We start from the raw sequence: 20,924 nt of genomic DNA on the forward strand, positions 1-20,924 counted from the left end.
TCGTCTCTCTCACCATTGCTCCCTCGCTCAGGCCCTCTCTCCTGCCTGGAACTCCTTCCGACTTTACAACCGGCAGATGCCACCTTCCCCATCTTCACAGCCCTTCTGAGATCAGGAGGTCTTCCCTGACTAATGGCTCATCACCCCACACTATTTCCATCCCCAAATGCCACTCTGGCATTTCCTGCCATCTAAGGACAGACCCACTCCAAGCTCCAGTGGCCCTTCCGCTCACATCTCAGCCCCATTACACATCACCCTGGCACAAACTTGTGGATGGATCCTTTCAGCCTCAGATCTGTGGTTTGGTCGCTTCAATATGTGGCAGATGCCCAAGCCGGCCGCCCAAGGGCAGGATGAGGTCACCTGAGGGGGCCGGACCCCGACCGGCGCCGCATGACCCGGAATCAAGGAAGCGAATGGTCACTGTGGAGATGGAACCTCATTCTTGTGGCTGCCTGAGGGCCGGGAGGTTCCGGATGGGGCCCAACTTCGGCAAGGGTCAGGAGGGCATCGACCTTCCGGCTGACCCTGCTGGCCGCACGCCCCTCTGAAAGATGGAGCTGGGCCCAGATGGGGGCGGAACTAATGTGAAAACAAAACTGTCAACTCAGAAACGTGGACAGAGATGTCGGTTGTCATTGGAGTGGTTGGGGGTGTGTGGTGGGTATGTGCACATGCACGCGCATGCGCATGAGTGTGTGTGAGGGTGCGCGTGTGCGTATGTGCACGCAAGTGTGTGACTTTGAGTGTCTGCTTCCTGTTGTGAAAGACCTTTGCTTCCCCGGACCCTGTCCCCTCATGGGCCATGAGCTTGGCAAAAGGCTGACGAGCCTGGTCCTGACTTTTCCTGCTCCCCAGGCACTTAGCTGGTAGGTGTGGATTCCACACCCTCCACTCTGCAGCTCTGCCTCTGCCCCTGTCCCCCTGGCCCTGCCCCCCAGCGCTCCACACTGCAGCCCCCACCCCATGGTACTGAGCTGTGGCCGTCTGGGGCTGGGACCCATCTGGACACAGAGGGGAAGAGGATGGTTAGTGTACATGGCGGGATGGAGGGCATGTACAATGTGCCTCTGGGCTGGAGGGCACCATACTGAGAGCCCAGGCCTCCTTACTCTTGACTCAGCCAACCAGCTGGCCCCCAGGTAACAGAGGAACTGCAAATACTGCGAGCCAACCAGTGACTCCAGCTAGCCTGTGGGTGGGGTTTCAGCTAGCCCCTTCCCTCCAAGGTGGGTTTTTTGCTCACCCCACCTCTGTGAGGGTGGAGTTTTGCTTCCCCCCCAACCTCGTTGATGGGTTCTCCTCATAGAGGGGTCAGACTGGGACTTCCCCTCTCCCACCGAACCCAGAGGGACCCTCCTCGCTTTGTCCTTTGGGAGGATCCAGCTCCAAGCTCCAATCCCTTCCTGTTAGTGCCCATCCTGCCCTGGCAGTGAGCAGGTGAGCGAGAGTCTCAGACTACAGCTACATTGAGACCCACTCCCGTTGCCTTGGTGCCCCCAGTGCCGCCGCTCACCTCCACCAGAGTGGCATCGGGGCGCTGGGAATGGCCGTTGCTTGCACGTTGACATTTCATGGTGGGGGTGGGGGCTGAACCCCGCGCCCTAAAAATATCAACAACCGCATTAGTCTCAAAATAATTAATGGCAGGCATTATGCAAATGACAACTTTTTCACTGCAAAATAATGACATTTCTTCATTTTGAGCAGAGTACTGCAAAACAATGAATTTGGCGTGATAAATCACCTAGGAGCAGGAAGGGAGCCATAAAGCTCCCAGGCGGGCAGGCAGAGAGGTAGGCAGGTAGATAGCTCAACAACTCAGAAGACGCAGTGTCATCTCACGCCACTGTCGAGAGTTCAAGAGTCCCCACCAGCAGGCCACTAAGGAGGAGGGAAGGTGTGTGTGTGTTGGGTAGGGGTGTCTCTCTTTAGGCGGCAGGGTAGAAGGCGGTGGTAAATTCTAGCAATTGGATCATTACGAGTCACAAGCAAATTTTTCTTTATTAACCTTAATAAGTCATTCACTCGCAGACTGGAGTCGGGCACAGAGAAAGTGCAGAAAGCCATTCTGCTAGGCATTAACTAATTCCTTATGCAAACATCACAACATATAGCAATTACTGCCGCTCAAAAACACTAAGTCATTTTCGATTTATTTTATGGCTTTTGGGGTGGGCCCCTTCCTGGGGCTTATTAGCGCTTCCCCCCCTCCCCCATGGCCAGAAGCCATCTTGGGGGGGTGTCGGAACCAAGAGTGGGGCGCCCATCCTCCCATGGTGAGCTTGCGGCCCCTCCCCTTCAGACCCCAGCCTCCTTCGCTCCCTCCGAAGTGTGAGTCAGATGGGAGCCAGCCCTTGCACCGGGCCCATCCTGCAGGTGGATAAACTGAGGCTGGGGGAGCCCACACCCTCCCAGAGTTACCCACCGACACCGAACGGAGCCGCAACCGGAGCCGACCACCCTGCGCTCCCTCTCCACTGCACCCCAGCCCCGGGGGCCCCCCGCCCCCCTTCACTCCCCCTCTCCTGCACACCGGGGACCCCCGGCTCCCAATTCTGGCTGGCCACCGTGGCTGGATCGATAAGAACGAGAGCCGCTTCCCTTGTGGCGGCCGATTGCCATTTGCTATTCAAATCAGACTAGATAAATGAGGGTACACGCCGGGGAACAGGGCACTGAATTAAGACAGGCCTCCAGAGGAGCGGCGATATTATTAATCTTTTAAGACGCTATCATATTTCTTCTTGACAGTGCACACAGTCCCACAGACACACGGCCCCAGACTGAAATATCAGCGGCTCCGAAAATCAATGGCCCGCGACACGCCACGGCTCGGCCGGCAGGACCGGGCCCCTGCTTCAGCTCCGGCCCAAGCCCTGTCCCCAGCTCCAGACACGCCGCCACCCAGGAGCACCGGGGAGAAGCGCAGGCGTCTGCTCTCCATCACCCGGACACAGCGGATGCTCTCTGGGACAAATGCGGTTTGCCTGCCACGGGTGTAGGGGACCCACCAGACCCCCACCATGCTCAGGGGAGAGGCCCTGATCGCCATCTCCTTGAGAGTAGGGATCGTGTCTACTAACCTTACTGTCCTGTTCCCAAGGCTTGGCACAGTGCTCTGCACACAGCAGACTGTAAACTCTCTGAGGGCAGGGATTGGGTCTACTAATCCTATTGTACTCTCCCCAAGGTTCAGCACGGTACTCGGCCCACAGTAGACTGTAAGCTCCTGGAGGGCAAGGATTGTGTTTACTAATTCTATTGTCCTCTTCCCATCACTCAGTGCAGTGCCCTGCACGGTAGACTGTAAGTTCCTAGAAGGCAGGGACTCTATGATCCACTCCCTAGCACTCAGTCTGGATAGTGAAGGGTAGGGAAGAAGCACGCTTGAGCAGGAAGCATGCCAAATCTGAGACCAGGCAGCTGCACAATAACTGGATGGACAAATCCATGAATGAAATCACATACAAGTAAAAATATATACATGTGCACAGGTGCCAGGGAGAGGGGTAAATCGAGTGGTGACAGGGCTGGGGGCTGGGAGCTCAGCAGGGAGGGCTTCCTGGAGAAGCGGGGTTAGGGTACAGGAAGGATCTGATGGTGGGGAGAGCTGTGCCCTGGTGGGTTTGGGGGAGGGGGTCTGGGGATGAGCACGAGTTAGGGGGCAGAGGAGGGAGCTGGGGAGGAAGGGGCTGGGGGAGAGGACAGTGGGAGGAGGCAGCTGGGGAGAAGGGGGCTGGGGGGAGGGAGTTGGAGCGGGGGTAGGTGGGGGAAGAGGCCCAGTGGAAAAAAAAATGTCGGTATTTGTTAAGTGCTTACTATGTGCAAAGCACTGTTCTAAGCGCTGGGGTAGATACAGGGTCATCAGGTTGTCTCACGTGAGGCTCACAGTTAATCCCCATTTTACAGATGAGGTAACTGAAGCACCAAGAAGTTAAGTGACTTGCCCACTGTCACACAGCTGACAAGTGGCAGAGCTGAGATTCGAACCCATGACCTCTGACTCCCAAGCCTGTGCTCTTTCTACTGAGCCGCGCTGCTTCCCAGTGAAGTCTGGAGGAGACGGAGGTGCCCACCGTGGGGTGTGTTTGCCACTGGGCAGGTGGAATCCTGCCGTTCTCCAGCCCAGGATCCCCGCAGATCGGCAGGCCAGGAGTCCAGCCTCTGACTGGAGAGGGGGGCCTCACTTGCCCTTTTTGAAACCCACTGGGAGCACTGTCCCAAGGAGTTAACTGCTAATCTTATTAATCCAGAAAGAAACCCCATTATCAGAGGGCAGTTTTGCTGCCGGAGACTCCATGGTTACACGTTAACTCGCCTGACACATTGGGGCACCAGTGAAGCGTGGTGTCTGCCGGGGTGGGTCTGGGGGTGGGGTGCTCCGGGCTATCACTGGCATCTCCAGTCTCTAGTCACTGAACCCCAAGGCCACACCTCCTGGGTTTGGGAAAGGGAATCTGGGAGGGAGCATTTCGAGGGATTGTAAGGGGGGGGGCGGCACACACACACACACACACACACACACACTCTCTCTCTCTCTCTCTCTCTCTCTCTTTCTGACTCTCTCACTCATTCCTCAGCTCCATCTGGAACCAAAACTTTAAGACTTGGCTAAGGCAGAAGCCTGGACTCTCCCAACCCAATCCATCAGTCAATCAAACAGTCAGGCAATCATGCCACAGAAGTGGGGGGTGGCAGAGGGGCGTGGACACCCGGACTGGGCGGTATCCACCCTGGGCTGCCGGTGGCCTGGTCATCGTTTCATTTCTCCCAATCAAATGGTTTTTGGGACTCAGTCTCCCATGCCTCGGATGGGCTCAGCTGACCTTGTCAGCATGTGATCGCACAGTCGGGCCAATGGGCCCCCCAGTCTCCCCTTCCCTCAGCCCTCTGCCCACTCCCCCTCTGCCCCTCTGAAAATGGTAGCTCCTTGGACCAATGCCAGAGGCTGAGTGGGGAAGAATGACCAAGGACTCCAGATCCAGAAGAACGTGTCAGGGACAGAGGGAGCACTGGGTTCCTCCTTACCAACGCCCAATGCCCGTCTTTGCCTCTGTGGCCCAGTCCTCTCACACAGGCCTTAGACATGGCTCGGTGGGTCTCTGACTCTGGCCCCTGGGCTCCAATGGGTAGTGGGCAGAATCTCTCCCAGGACAGGACAATACCACTGATTAATTGATGGACTGACAGGACAGGACATTACACTCCATGCCCAAGGCACACCTCTTTGCAATGGGTCACTCTCATGGGCAAACATCTCCCCACTCAGCTGCTCTGCACCATTGTGATGTTGACCTCTTCCCCGGGGGAGTGGGCATGCTTTTGTTGTCTGAAACTGGCAGTGCCAGGCTGAGGGTGCTGGGTGAGCACTCTTTCCCTGCTCCTCCTGGACAATGGCCACATGAGGGAGAGCCTGAACCCGCCTTCCTGGGCTCACATGGCCCAGCTCCAGGAGTCTGCACAAATAAGCACAAGTAAGTATAAGGAGTCCACACACATTACACATCAGTACAACTGATCGATTGACTGATTGGCAGGGGAAGAGGTAGGGGGAGGAGGAGAGAAGGAAGAAGAGGGGGAGGAGGAGGAAGAGGAGGGGAAAGGGAGTGGTAAGGGAGGAGGGGGATGAAGAGGAAGGGTAAAGAAGGAGGAGGAGGAGGAAAGATAAAGTGGCATCTCTGGGGCGAAGGGCTACCATATACACATGCGTACACAAATCCAGAGTTTACCCTATCTTTACCCAAGAGTGCAAATAGCTGGACACCAAGAAAGACAGATCCATCTCCCAGGGAAGGCTGGTCTGATCTAGTCACAGCCTGACCATCAAGGTTCTGGCAGGACCAGCTCAGAGTGGGGAGGGGGAGAGGCGGAGGCCGGTGGGAACAGGAGTAGGGGGCAGAGTCGGGAGGAAGGGCTGTGAGATGCAACCCACCTCTCCCAGCCCAACCCATCAGCTCCCTTTCACCTAGAACAGAAATAGGGACAAGGAGAGAGACGAGGGCAGAGGTACAGAGATTGGGACTGTAACAGAGATAGAGACAGGGCCTGGGTCAGGGTCAGCATCAGGGTCAGGGACCAAGACAGGGTGAGGGACATGGTCAGAGGCAGGGACAAGTTTGGGGTCAGGGTCGAGGTTAGAGACAGGGTCAGGGTCAGGAACCAGGACAGGGGCAAGGACAGGGGCAAGGATAGGGTCAGAGACAGGGTTAGAGCCCGGGTCAGGGACCAGGCTAGGGTCAGGGTCAGTATCAGGGTTAGGAACATGGTCAAGGACAGGGTCAGGTGAGGAAGGCGAGCAGGTTCCAGTGGGGCTGGGTAGCCTTGGACTTAGGTGGGGGACACCTGGGGGGCAGGAGGCAAGGCTTGGGGAAGGCTAAAGGCTCAAGAGGTCTGAGCAGCTCATGGAGGCAGCGCAACCCAGTAATCTCCAAAGCCCTCAGTACAGTGCTCTGCACACAGTAAAAGCTCAGTAAACTCAATTGATTGATTGGTTACCTGATAGGAGAGCCCGGTTTAAGTCCCAGATTTGCCCCTAGCCGGACCAGACCTCAAGCAAGTCCTCTAGGCTGTGAGCTCCTTGTGGGCAGGACTGTCTCTCTTTATTGCTGTATTGTACTTTCCATAGTGCTTAGTACAGTGCTATACACACAGTAAGCACTCAATAAATACGATTGATTGAATGAATGAATGAAGTCCTGGGCCTCAGTTTTCCCATCTGTAAATGGGGATTGGATCCCTGATCTCCTTCCCCCCTAAACTGGGAGCCCCATGTGGCCTGAGGGCCACGTTTGATCTCTGATCATCTCATCTTCTCAACTCCAGCACTTGGCACAGCACTTGGCACAGAGTGGGCACTTAATAAGCATCATCATGACTAAATCCAGCATGGGCTGGGAGCAGGGAACGTTGGGGTGCCAGGTAGGTCACTCCACTGCAAGGTGGGTGGGACGGAGGGGTGGGGGGGCACTTAGATATATTGGGCCAATAGCCGGTGGCCAAGCTGCTCACACACGGCCCAAACCCTCATATCCCCAGTCCCCAAACCTGCTCACCCCACGCCCAGCTTTTCCCGGGCCCTACATTCCAAGCATCAGAAGCCTGCGGTGGGGTAGGACCTGGATATTTGAGCGGGGACAATCAGAGCCAAAAGCCCCACTCAGAGGAGTCTGGGCCAGTCAGTCTGCCGGGCCAAGATGCCCACCCTCTGCCTAGCAAGGCGGAATGGGGCTAGAGGCCTGGTAAGGGTGTGGGGTGAGGCAGATCTTGTCTCTTTCCCAAAGACTACTCCCACTGTAGACGGCGCAGCTTTCCAGGGGCCCAGGCTCCTCCAAGCGCCCGAGAGGACAATGAGGGGCTGACAATATAGTCTACATTCCACCTTCTGGTATGGCTGCTGCAACCATACAAGCGTCGCTCCTGGAAATGTGTTTCCACCACTACCCAGGCTGGGCCGGGCCGCGACGGAGGGTCAGAGACCATGTTCCCCATGACACTTACCCCGGTCGGCCTAGGAGGACAGTGGGCACACGGTCACCTTACTGCCCAATCTTAGCCTCGGCCAGATGGCGCCACATAACACCGGGCATTTCTACAGCTTCACGAGTTTCATATGGTCAAATGGCAACCAGGTGTATGGGGGGCAGCGCCCCACTGGCCGGGATTGCCATTAGCCTCCTCGGATGTACTTACTCCCATCTCCCATCTCTATCCACACCTGCCTGCAAGACGAGTCCTTCAGTTCTTATTTATTTGTATAAGCAATTCTTAATTCGTCTATCTGTTCTATGGCTTGCTATTTCCTAGGTCTCCCTCCTGCTCCCACTAGTTGGAAACTGCCTCTGTCCATTCAACCGTCTCTGCCGTTAGACTGTCAGCTCCTTGAGGGAGGACACATGTGACTTCTTATATGTGAGGGCCTAGAATGAGGCTCAATACATGGCCCTGATGGATTGACCAGAGGACACAACACTGGCACAGGATCCTAACATAGAAATGTCGGTCAAGGCCAACTCTCCAACTCAACTGCCCTCTCACCTGGGAAATCCCACCCAGAGGGTGGTGACTAGAGGGTTTTCCCACAACGGCCCAGGGTTCTTTGTGTGCTGGGCCATCCAGGGAGGCTCCTGTGTCTGCTCCACTCAGAACACCCCGCCTGCTGGGATGGGGGTCTTCGGATGCCTCATTAGACAAAGGAAATGGTCCCAGAGGACCTGGGCAGTTGGGGGTGAGGGGGATGGTCTCATTCCCACCGAAGCCCCTCTGGGCTGATACCATTTCATGTCAAGGGCTCCGTGCTCAACATTAATATGGTAATAATTCATATTTTCTCTCCCTCCTCTCACTTTGACAACTTTTATTTTTAAGCGGTGGGGCATGTGTGCCCAAATGGTTTCTGATTTATTTTGGATGGAACTGACACAGGGATGGAGAGAGAGTGTGTTTGTGTGTGGTGGAGTTGGAGAGGGATTTTATTTTGGGGGGGCCAGGGATGGGTTTCACTCTCCTCTGGGACTTGGGGGGGCCTGGGCCCTGGGAGAGGTTGGGACCCCCCTACTTTGCCTGACCACAAACAACAACCTGTTAGTGAAGGCGCTTCACTGGCTTTGGTTCACTCCCATTTGGCTTGGGCAGGGAATCAACTAGATGCAGACATGGAGGGATGGGTCAGCTCCACCAATTGATCCATCGATCAGTAGTACGGACAGAGTGTCTACTCCGTGTGGAGAGTGCTGAACTAAGCCCTGGGGAGAGGCCAAGAGAGTTAGTTGACCTGATCTCTGACCTAAATGGAGTTTGCATTCTACTGTGTGCCTAGCACTATACTGAGAAATGGGGAGAGGACAATAAAACGAGTAGACATGATCCCTGCCCTCAAGGAGTTTCAAGTCTACAGTGTGCAATCAGTCAATCAATCAATCAGTGGAGTTTATCGAGAGCTTACTGGGTGCAGAGCACTGTCCTCAGTTTGGGGAAAGTATAATATACAGGAGTTGGTGGACACAATCCCTGCCCACAAGGAGCTGAGAGTGTACCGAGTGCAGAGCGCTGTACTGAGCATGGGGGAGAGGACAGTAGAGTTAACAGATTTGATCCCTGCCCTTGAGAGGAGTTTACAATGTGGCAAGTTTCTGTGTCCACTAGGGATGGCACGCGATCCATCAGCCCCCAGGGCCCATGGCCCAGACTAATGAGACTCAGGAGGACAGTCCAAGCAGGGCCTGTGGATCGGCCTCATCAGTCTCCAGAATAAGTCTATTCCTTTCTCATGAAGTCTCCATCCCTCCCCACCTTTAGCCTCTCATTGGTAAACTATGGGGGGCGGGGGGGAGGCAGTGAGGAATGGATCCTGCCATAGACAAATCACGCTGCAGGTCCCGCTTGGCACAGGGTGGTTAGGGGAAGCAATTGCAACAAGGTCCTGACCTTTGGTGACCCTGCCTTGCCATGTGGCCATAATGGGATGCATCAAAGGTACCGGCAGAGCAGTCAGGAACCCGGGTGGGTGGCAAAGTTGAGCGGGGCTGGGCATTAGGTCCAATGGGCACCACTGCCGCCAGGCAGTCTCGGCTCTTCGCGGGACAAGATCAAGTGGGGCCGGATCTCAGATTCCGGGCCATTCCCTTCCAGCAGTGAATGGCCGGACTGATGTTTGTGGCTGGTTCATTGTGCCACCAAGCACTGCCCAAGTATCTGCGATTCCCCAGAGAAAGCAAAAGCTTTGGCTTAGGCTCGGCCTATCTGGAGGATAGCTCAATGGGGTGGCATGCCTGGCCAGAGACTGCACCAACAAGCCCCCTGAACTATGTGATACAACTCAGCCCCAAGTGTGAGGGACAGGGTGGTCACAGTGGTGACCACGGCAAGGCCTCATGCCTGATCGCAGACTGACAGTGAACCCTGGTCTCTGGGGACAAGCGTCCAGAGACCCCCTCACCAGTCCGGGAAGAGGTGTTTCCACATCCCTGCTGGGGCAGGAGGAGGAAGCAGAGGGTCCATCCTGATGAGGTCGTTGGGGGATGGGATGGCATTGGTTTCTCTGCCTGACACAGTGGTCCCATCCTGGCCGGTCTACGGCGGTCCACAGCAGGGAGGGGGGGCCTGTCCGGGAGACTGAGGGCACTGAGCACCGGGCGCCTCAGGAGCTCGGCCTAGAATGAGACAAACTCCTCAATGTGGGGATGGTGGGTTACCTGGCTCCCTGGACCCCTTCTGCCCAAACGCATCCTGTTTCCCTAGTTCCTGTGGTGACCTCTACCGCAGAGCTGGGTAGAACCTCCGTGGGAACCAACCTTCAACTCTTCCTTACAAAACACAGCAAAAAGCCAAAGGGAAAAGCAATTCCACCCGTCGCCGGGCCCGGCCCCCGCCTGCTGTCCGGATTGACAGACCTGCAGGCCATCAGCTCCGGGTCCCGGGGCTGGACCGGTGACCTAGTGAGAGAAAAATCCCCATGTAGGCATGTGACCTTGCTCCTGCGTGCTGACAGATGTGAGTCAAGGAAAATGGGGATAAGGTCCTGGAGCCAGCTGCTCTTCTTGCTGACCAATCCCTGCACCCCTCTCTGACCAATCCCTGCTCTCTTCTCTTCTCTCTGGCCAATCCCTGCTCTCCCCTCTCCTCCTGCCCTACTCAGTGCTCCAAGCCCTCAGTGAGGCGGCGGCGCTGCTAGGCTGAAGAGTCGCGTGACTGGGCAAATGGCCCAGTGATCCAACTGGACTCTGGTGCCTGGGGATCGGAAGAACTGAGGGGAGGAGACCTGAACCAGCAGGTTCATCCAAACTTTGCCGGTCACCCTGCCTGCCAAAGTTGCCACCTGCTGCCTGGGTCTGAGGGTCAGAGTTCAATTCAACTCTCGTCCTTTCTCCTCCTCCCTCTTGTGGGTGCAACTTCTCCCTGGCCCGGTGCCCCTCCTACCAGGCAGTCCCCAGCCCTGGCTCCCCCAGCCCCACCTCCCAGGGAACGGGGAGGGGCCGGCTGGGTGCGTTAGACAGGATGGCTCCAGGCACAGCATCTGCCAGGGAACTCCTCAAGCCACCTCGATGGAGCCGGAGGGCGGCAGTGGTTTTGGGACTATCACAGCCCCCACAACCAGTCTATCCGCTATCCCCTGGCAGGGAGCCCATGGAGGCGCAGTGTTCAGGGGCTCTGCCCACGTTCCACTGGTTGGGCATGGGCATCGTGCCAGCACTGCTCTCTGACCCCTGGTGTTCAGGGGCTGCGCACCCTGGGCCGCCCTGCCATCCTCCCCTCAGCCCCCCGCTGCAGCAGGAGAGATCGAGGCCTGGCAGTCAGGGCACACAGCTGCTGCCAAAGGTCATGTCGGGGGCCTGGACCCTAGGAGCCTGGAGCAAACTCCACTGACACTCAACAAGGTGGGAGAAGCACCCCACGCCTCCTCTGCCCTCCCTATCAATGTCACCGTTCGCTGCATCTCTAAGCGCCAGATGGAGTCAGAGCACTGACCGCTGCCCCAGCATTCTCAGGGAGTCCGGAGTTTCCAGTGAGTCTGAAGAGCCTCATGTTCCCAGCGATCGCCCCCTTGGAAGAGCAGGGAATCAGAAGCAGCTCTGGGATTGCTCCTCTGAGGCCCATCCCACAAAGACAAAAGCACTTGGGGAGGCCTCGTTCTCGCCCCAGGCCCCACTGGACCCTGCCGCCACATGACCAAAGCTGATCCAGTTCTCTCTGCCAGCAGGGCCTACAGCAGGCTGGCACGGCCACCATAGCAAAGTGGACAGGTTCTCCCGAGGCAGTACCATCACCTGACCCAGCCAGGACTGCTCACTACCCATCAATGGCCACCTGTGCTGCTGCTTCCATCACGCCTGGCTCCACAGAAGGCCAGGACCACTGCAGAGTTGTTCAGAGAGTGGGCAAGGGCCTAGGTGGTATATGCATGACTTCTAACCTGAGCCTGAGGGCATGCATGGTCCGTGTGACTGGGACGTCTGACCCTGCTCTCTGACCCTGCCCCAGCCCTTTTGCCCCAAAAGAGACCAAGGCCACTGGACTGAGCCAGACACGGAGACATGGGATGCGGGCATGGGGGAAGTGGAGACAAGGGGCTGGGGGTGGAGGATGGATATGGGATTCGGGCCTCCCTTCATCCACACATCCCACCATCCTGGGGAAGAAACAAAGCTGAGGATACTTTACGTTTCTCGTGTTCCCTTCGTGCCCCACTCCCGATGGCCTCGGTGGGGCCAGATGGGGCGGCGGGGGCTCCCGGGCCACCTCTCCCTTCTCCGAGCTGGGCACACGCTTGCAGGACTTGCTGGAATCTCAGCAGCGAGGTCAGCTTGGGCCCCGGATGGTGGGTGGCATCGCTCCTTCCTTCCCCGCCTGAGTTAACTATTAACCCTGGTGTCCCTCAGCCTGGCAGATGATCGAGCCCTGAGTAGAGGACACGCCAGTCCATCGGACAGTACTGGGTGACAGAGACTGGTGGACCCTCCCCCTTCCCCCCAGCCTCTGCCCCCAGCCCCTGCCCCCCACCCCCCGGGCTCCCTTATCAGATCATCAGGGCCAGTTCGGGATTTCTGCTTCTGGTGCCCACTCGGCATTCTGCAGGGCCTCTCTTGCATTACCTGTTCTCCTCTGGTTCTTCCATCCAATGGTTTATCAGCTGGACACCTCGTCCCCTCAGCACGAATGGCTAGCCACCACTTTGTCCTGGACCACAGACACAGGCCATGGGTAGGGAACCAGCCTCCCTGGGCTTCCAGGCCCTAATGGGACCTGGAAGGCTTTCGGGTCACTAACTGACTGCCCAAGGCCATCTCCGGCAGTGGCCAATCAGTCACCACTCACTCCCCACCAGACACACTGGGGCCAAACACCTGCTGTAAATGCAGAGGGAGAAAGGGCCTGGGGAGCCAGGAGGTGAGGCCATGGAGCTGCCACTGGGGCTGTGATGGGAAATGCTAGGATCCGATCATGGGCAGGGAAGAGTGAGGCCAGAACCCAGCTCAGGCTGCCGTCGGGATGGACCCTTGCCCCTGCCACCACGGGAAAGTGGGTGTCTCTGTCCAGGTATGTTTCCTTCTGGCTCGTGATGGAAGCAGGTGCCCTGTCCTCCAGGGGAGGGGTGTGTTCTTGGGGTGCCCTGGAGGGTTGTACATGTGGGGGGGTTCTGAACCATCCAGGTTGAGCCAGGGGACAGCATCTGGGGGGTCCCAGACCTAGGACTACCTTCCAGTTCCCCCTAGACCAACAGCCGGTCAACACCGCGCTTGGGGCACGGAATCAGACGCCCCCACAGGGGTTCCTCGATGATGCCAGCCCAGCCAAGATAAAGTGGACATGGGCTTCGGGTAACTCCATCCCACTGTCCCCGATGGGCTCAGCTCAGGGGAGACCCCGCTCTCCCTGGATGGGACCTGAAGTCCCAAAAGCCGGATCTGCCCTGGCCCGACTGGGGAAGGCCCTCAGGCCTCTCCGCCTTGTCGGTTCCGATCCCAGAATCTGGACCCACTCTGCCCAGGGCTGGCTTGGACTGCCATCATCAGGATCGTCATTCCTGCTTCCCTTTGTTTCTTTGTTGGGTTTTAGGTACTTGTTAAGTGTTGACTATGTTGAGCACTGTTCTAAGCACTAGGGTAAGTACAAGTCAACTAGGTTGGGCACAGACCCTGTTCCAAATGGGGCTCATGGTCTTAAGTAGGAAGGAGAACATTTGAGGAAACTGAGGCACAGAAAAGTTCAGTGACTTCCCAAGCTCCCACAGCAAGCAAGTGGCAGGGCAATTGGCAGAACCAGGATTAGAAGCCAGGTCCTCTGCCCTCCAGGCCCGTGTTCTTTCCACTAGGCCACGCTGCATCTTGCTTTGCTTTGAGATGAGAGGTTGCCACGACACCGTCTGGTCTCGTGTGCAGAACCCAGGCCGCTCGCCTCTCTTACTGGGCTCCCCATCCCGGCCACCCTCTTCAGACAGTCATCCCGTCCCTCTCCCCATCTGCCTGGGAGCAGCCAGGTGGAATCTTAGCAGCAGCGTCATAGTCGTAGCAGCTACTGAGTGCCTCCAGGAGCAGAGCACAGTGCTAAGCATTGGGGAAAAAATTCACCCATGAGCCTGAGACAGGGGGCCTGGGCCCCCTGGGGCTTCTCTGTATAATGATAACGATAATGGTAATAATGATATTTGTTAAGAACTGACTCTGTGCCACAAACTGTACTGACTGCTGGGGTAGATAAGAGATGATCAGGGCAGACAGAATACTAGTCCCCCAGGGGGTTCACCCTCTAAGCGGGAGGGAGAGAGCAGGCACCGAATCCCCATTTTCAAGTTGCACTGGCAGGGAGAAACCTAGGGGACCGTGACAGGCACAAAACAGAACATGAAACGACCAAGACTCGAGAGCCACCCAAGAGAGCAGGGAAAGCGGCAACGGCGGAAGCCAGAAGAGCAGGATGTTGGGCTCCTCAAGGCTCAGAGCCCCAGGTGGGCCATCCTGATGCCCTGCAGCCTGCGTGGGGTTTTTCCAGGGGCTGTCTCTGCCATCCCTCTGCCCCATCGGTGTTGGCCCCGGTTTCCTCTCCTGCAGTATGGATGGCGGCTCTCAGCGAATGCGCAGGTCGCGTTTCCTCACACCACGTCCATTTGGAGAACTCCCCAATGGGAACCCATTGCTGCTCCCCATACCCTGAGCATGGGCAACTCAGCAGGAGGTGGGGAGCATTGCAGAGAAGTGGTATAACACTGGGTTGCGGGGGAGAGGGTGCAGCTGGGGGTCCCAGCATAGGGGAGGTGATTTCCTGGGGCTGGGGGAAATAATATTTACACACCCATAGCTTCACACTCACACACACACACACACACACACCAGGTGCTGCCACCACCACCGGGGCCCAGAACTCAAAGCCGCTGAGCCTGGCTGAGCTCTGAAACAATTTCACCAGCACGTGTGATTGCACGTGCCCCAACGCCGCGGCTGAAAGTTCATGCGTGGTAGGGACAGGAGCAAAAGACGGTGACAAATACAGGCGCAGCTCAGAGGGAGGCCTCCTCCTTCCTCCTCTTGCTCATCCTCCTCCTCACCTCCCCCCTCTCCTTTCCCCTTCCTCCCCCCACCCACACTGTCTTCCCTCCCAAGCTCCCAACACAAACAGCTTTGAGGAGATTTCTAGTCCTCTTGGAACTGGGGCTCCCTTGAACGAGCTGTCATAAACACCACATAAAAATATGTGCTGCGTGTTTTCTGCCTCCCCTTGTCCCCTGCCCCGTCTCTCCCCTCCACTCCCTGCCCAGTGTCTCTGGCACCCTCCCCTCTCCCTCCGGCCCCTCACTCCCCACTCCCTGCTCCTACCCCCCCCCCCCCCCCCCCCCCCCCGGCTCTCTGCTCCTACCTGCTCCAGTCAGAAACCTGGGCCGTTGTGGCAGTTGAGCAGAGCCGGCCCTGCCGCGTTTTTCTCTGTTTCTAACTCTGGGGAATGCTAAGAATTTCGGAAAAGCGCCCCAGCTGGAGAGTGATTCTTTGCCAGTAAAAGCTCCATTTGCTTGTGCTGGGATTCTGGCGGCCACGGCCCCGGGCCGGCCGGGCCCTCGCAGCCAGAGTTCCAGCCGAGACCCCGGGGAGCACCCTAGCCGCTTCGGGGCCAGCTCGGCCAGAATTCAGGGCTCCTCATGCTGGCCGCCGCCGCAACCGGCAGCAGCCCGGATGGAGGTCCGGCTGGAGGGTGCAGAGGGGGAGAGTGGGGGGCTGAGAGTTGGCGGAGCCAGGCTAGGGCACAGGTCCGGGAGTCGGGAGACACGAGGTTGGATTCCAGTCTGCTCCAGCGGGCTGGGTCACCCTGGGCCAGTCGCCCCCCTCTGGGCCTCAGTCTCCTCTTCTTTCAAATGGGGAGAAGATCCCTGCTTGCCCTTGCTCTTGGGCCTCCAATCCCAGGCAGGAGAGGGAGTGTGTCCAACAACATTCTCCCACATCCACCCCAGTGCTAGGCATAGTGCTTAGCACAGAATAGGAAAGATGCTACCGTGGTTCTGGGGCACCTCTGCTGGTTGTGTCTTTGGGCTCTGCAGATGCGGCTGCAAGGCCCAGGTCTTTGTTCAAGTGTGGGCCGCTGCTGCTGCTGGCCCAAGTCCCGTCCTGTTTCGACCCCCCGCCTCCGGTCAGCCTGGCCACCGGACTCCAGCTGGGCCAGTGCCACCCCCGCCTGTCCCCTTCCCCGTCCCCGCCTTGGCCCACTGTCCCTCAGAGACAACGGAGTCCCTGGGCAGTGCCTGCCCTGAACTACCCTGAACTACCCTGCACTACCAGACTGGGGTGACTCTAACCTGACCACCTCCTTTGTTCAGAGCACTGTGCTGAGCACTTGGGAGAGGACAACAGAGTTAGTAGACGTGATCCCTGCCCTCGAAAAGCAAGCAGTCTACTGTGTACAGAGCACTGTTCTGAGTGCTGGGGAGAAGATGATTGAGTTAGAAGGCATGATCGCTGTCCTCAATAAGTTTACAGTCTATTGTGTGCGGAGGCCTGTACTGAGCACTGGGGAGATGACAATAGAGTGAGCAAGCACGATCACTGCCCTCAAGGAGCTTGCAGTCTACTGTGTGCAGAGCACTGTACTAAGCATAGGAGAGAGTACAGTTGGAGTGAGACTATGCGATCCGTGCTCTCAGGAGCTTTTAATCACAGTAACCTGCCACAATCGGCTGGCAGCAGAAAAGAGTCCAAAACTCTGGGATTCTTTTCAAACCGCCTTCAGCCACAAACCCGACTGCGCCACGCCAATAATAATGATGATAAAAATAATAATTGCGGTATTTGTTAAGTCCTTATTATGTGCCAAGCACTGTGCTGAGCTGTACTCTCCTAGTTCTCCCATCTCTACGGCTGCTCCTTCTCAATCTCTTTCTCAGGCTCCCTCTCTAACTCCCACCCCCTAATTGTGGGAGTCCCTCAGGGCTCAGTTCTGGGTCCCCTTCTCTTCCCTATCTATGCCCACTCCCTGGGAGAACTCATTCACTCCCACAGTTTCAACTACCATCTCTTTGCAGATGATTCCCAAATCTGCATCTCCAGCCTTGACCTCTCTTCTTCTCTGCAGTCTCGCATTTCCTCCTGCCTTCAGGCAACTCTACCTGGATGCGCCCAACAGAACTCCTCATCTTCCCACACAAACTCCGTCCTTCCCCTGTCTTTTCCCAAGACTGTAGACAACGCCACTATCCTCTCCGTCTCAGCAGCTGGTAACTTTAGCGATATCCTCGGCTCATCTCTCTCATTCAATCCACATGTTCAGTAGGTTGCCAAATCATGTCGTTTCTACCTTCAGAAGATCTCTAGAATCCATCCTTTCATCTCCATCCAGATGGCTGCTATGCTGATTCAAGCACATATCCTAATAATAATAATTATGGTACTTGTTAAGAGCTTACTATGTGGCAAGCACTGTACTAAGTGCTAGGGTAGATACAAGGTAAACTGGGAGTCCCATGTTGGGCTCACAGTCCTAATCCCCATTTAACAGATGAAGTAGCTGAGGCCCAGAGAAGTGAACTGATTTGCCCAAGGTCACATAGCAGACAAGTGGAGGAGCTGGGATTAGAACCCATGACCGCTGACTCCCAAGCCTGTGTTCTTGCCACTAGGCCATGCTGCTTCTACTCTCTCCCTCTTAGACAGGGAGCCCTATGTGGGACAGGAACTCTATCCTGACTATCTTATATCTACCCCAGCACTTTCTACAGTGCTTAACACAGAGTAACTTCTTAACCATTATTATTATCATTATTATTATTAATAACCCACCTTGAATACTGCCTTACACTCCTCACTGACCTCCCTGTCTCCCTTCTCTCCCCACTCCAGTCCTTATTTCATTCTGCTGTCAAGATGATTTTTCTAAAAAGAACATTCAGTTCATGTGTCCCCACTCTTCAGTAACTTCCAGGGGTTGCCCATCCACCTCTGCATCAAACAGAAACTCCTTACCAATGGCTTTAAAGCCCTCAATCTCCTTGCCCCCTCCTATCTTACCTTGCTGATTTCCCACTACAACCCAGTCTGCACACTCTGCTCCTCTAACACCAACTTTCTCTCTATACCTCAATCTGGTCTGCCTCACTGCTGACCGTTTATCAACTCTGTTGCATTATTCTCTCCCAAGTGCCGAATACAGTGTTCAGCATGTAGTAAGCACTCAATAATTCCATTGTCTGATTGATAAGAGATAAGCGGGGGGGGGGGGGGGGGTGTGTGCACGTAAATGCCATCATGGCAACTGAGCAAGAAACTCCCCGGACCCACAGCCCTAACCACCACTGCCTGGTCCTTCAAATAAATAAAATAAAATCCCGCTACTCCAACCCTGGGCCCTCCTTTCCTCCTCCTCCTCCTCCTCAACCTCCTCCTTCTCCTGCTCTCCTCCTCCACCTCTTCCTGCAGTCCTGGGCCCTTCTACCCTCCTCTGCCTCTTCCTCCTCCCCTTTTTCCTCCTCCTGCAGCCCTGGGCACTCCCACCCTCTATCTTTGAGCCCCGAGGAATGAAGGAGAGGGAGCCCAGGGTCGGGCACCAGTGAGCTTTACCCTCTCTCCTTGGCGATCTCGCAAAGGCAGCCGCCCTAATCTGAGCTCCCCCGTGGGGGTCCGACTCCCCCCCACTCCCCACCCCCGTGCCAGAACCTGCCGACTGTAATCTCGCCCAACCGTCACTCCTGTTCTGGGAACCTTCCCTCCTCTGCAAAAAACACCCCAGAAAGACACGATGTTCTTTTTTTGTTAATTAATTCATTTTAGACAATTCCTTAAAATTTTCATTTTAATAATTTTTTGTGTGGGTGCATTAATTACTTTCAAAGGCGCTTACAACTGTTACCTATTAAAAGCCTTTGTTAGTGAATAAACCCCCCCCCCCCCCCGCGCCGCCCCCACCCCCCGCGCCCCGGTCCCAGTGCCCAACAGCCCCGGCACCTCACCGCCACCACCGTCGTGCCCCCCGGCCCTGGCACCCCAAGTCCCCCACGCCTCCATGTGGAGGAGCTCTGTGCTCCCTGACCTGCTGGAGGACGCTTCCTCTGCACCTACAGCTATCATTATCTGGCTTTAATTTTGCAGAACCTTTTGTTCCATCCCCACGAGACCTCCTGAGCCTGATATTACGTAGTGTCGCTGGCATATTCAGGTGGGACAAACTGCACCGAGGCGACGGTGGCGGTGATGATAGCGGCAGTGGTGACAGCGGTGCAGTGGCAGTGACAGCAATGGCAGAGATGACAGTCAAAGCAAAGGCGGTAATGGTGGCAGCCCTGACAGCGGTCTAGTGGCAGTGATAGTGATGGCAGTGACAGCAGTAACGGTGGATGAGGGCAACGGCAGCAGTGATAGTGGCGAGAGTGACAGTGGAGCAGTGCCAGTGCCAGTGATTGGGGGGGAAGGAGGGGAAGTGACAGCGGAGGCAGTGAGGGCAATGGTGGCAGTGACAGTGGTGGCGGTGATAGCAGTGCAGGGGCAGTGATGGCAACAACAGGGAGGGCAACAGCAGCAGTGACAGCATTTCAGTGGCAATGGGGGCAACAACGGCAGTGACAGCAGTGGCGGTGATAGGGGTGCAGTGGTAGTGACAGAGGCAGCTGCATGGGCACATAAGGAACCTTCCTCCCAGCTGGCACCATTTTGGGACAGAGCACCGGGCTCCCACCTCCAGCTGAGTCTGACCCCGGACACCGGGGTTCCGTCCAGGACAGTGTAACCTGTTGAAGGGGCGGCATCTGCCTTGGCCAAAAGTGGAGCAACGGGCACACCGGAGTGTGGGAACAACTGCCACCATACCCCCAGGCGAGGACCCCCAGGCCCACTGTAATTATGGCGACTGGCCTCTCCAGGCTCCCTTCCACCCCCTGGCGTCTGCCCCACCCTGCAGAGCCTGGACCGGCTGTCCGGATCCCAGATGGAGGCAGGAACGTCGGGCCCGGCTGGGGGGGGTCTCATCAGCGGTGGTTTGCCAGATCACCTCTGTGTCCAGTGTTTGCCGTGGGCTTTGGGCCCAGACCTCAAAGCTGTCCACCACGGCAGCTCCCCTCTGCCTTCAGCACCGAGACAGAGTTGCACCCAACATGCGCTTGTGAGCATTTATTGGGGGCCCAGGGAGGTTCTACTGGAGACACCCAACAGTGTAGCCCACGGGGTCCGAAGGAAGACCGACAGGGGCTTTTCCTCCAAAGATCAGCCAGCTCATCCCCTTGCTCTCGGCCCTCTGCCCGGAGAGACGGTGCCAGTCCCAGCCGGCCAAGCGTAAGATGCCTCACTGGATAGCTTTACAACAGGCCCACCGACAAGCCAACCCCAACACCCACCAATCATAAACTAACACCAAACCAAAAGCAACCAATGAGAAGCCAACACCAAACACATCAAACCAATACCAAAACAACATGGAGAATGAACTCCCTCTCTGAGGCCACTATCCCAGCTCCGCAGACAGGTCCCATCAACGCATGAGACACTGGCCCCCGGAAACCTCCAGCAGGCGGTCTCAATGCCTCGGGCCGTGCTGACGGGGTTCATCCGGCTGGGTTGAGGAAGGCCACGGTTTTTTGGCTTCCTTAGAGCTGAATACCAGTAAATCCTCCAACATAAAGAAAACCCCACTGAACAGAGGACAGACAACAAGCCACTGTAGGAAGTATTCCTCACTGGTCTTCTGATCAGAGCCTCACACCCCAGCCTCTCCTCCATCCCACCTCTTCAGTGTCCCTGTCCTCCAGGGTTCCCTGTCTCCTCAGCCTCCCTGCCCCCTCCCACCCAGGGCTCCCCATCTCCTCAGGCTTCCTGCTCCCTAGGTTTCCCTGCCTCCTCAGCCTCCCCTCGAACTTCTACCAGACCAAGACAAGACGGCTGCTCAGACCGGCCGCTACGGACCACTGGACTCCATCCCACATCGGAGGTGCCTGTCAGCACAAACCCAGAATAGGATCGTCA

The 20,924-nt window shown here is 56.7% G+C and overlaps 1 protein-coding gene across 2 annotated transcripts in view; it reads right to left on the reverse strand.

Moving 5' to 3' along the window:
- The window catches only part of LOC120638674, a 186,319-nt gene that overhangs the window by 89,760 nt on the left and 75,635 nt on the right, over positions 1–20,924 (reverse strand). The window contains exon 4 of one of the 2 annotated variants that reach the window (XR_005660522.1): positions 1,520–1,607. The exons of the other annotated variant lie outside the window; for it this stretch is intronic. The gene's annotated coding sequence lies outside the window, so the exon portion shown is untranslated. The remainder of the gene's footprint in view (positions 1–1,519; positions 1,608–20,924) is intronic. 2 annotated transcript variants of the gene reach the window in all.

This window comes from Ornithorhynchus anatinus, chromosome 11 (assembly GCF_004115215.2).
Source record: "Ornithorhynchus anatinus isolate Pmale09 chromosome 11, mOrnAna1.pri.v4, whole genome shotgun sequence".
Taxonomy (NCBI): Eukaryota; Metazoa; Chordata; class Mammalia; order Monotremata; family Ornithorhynchidae; genus Ornithorhynchus; species Ornithorhynchus anatinus.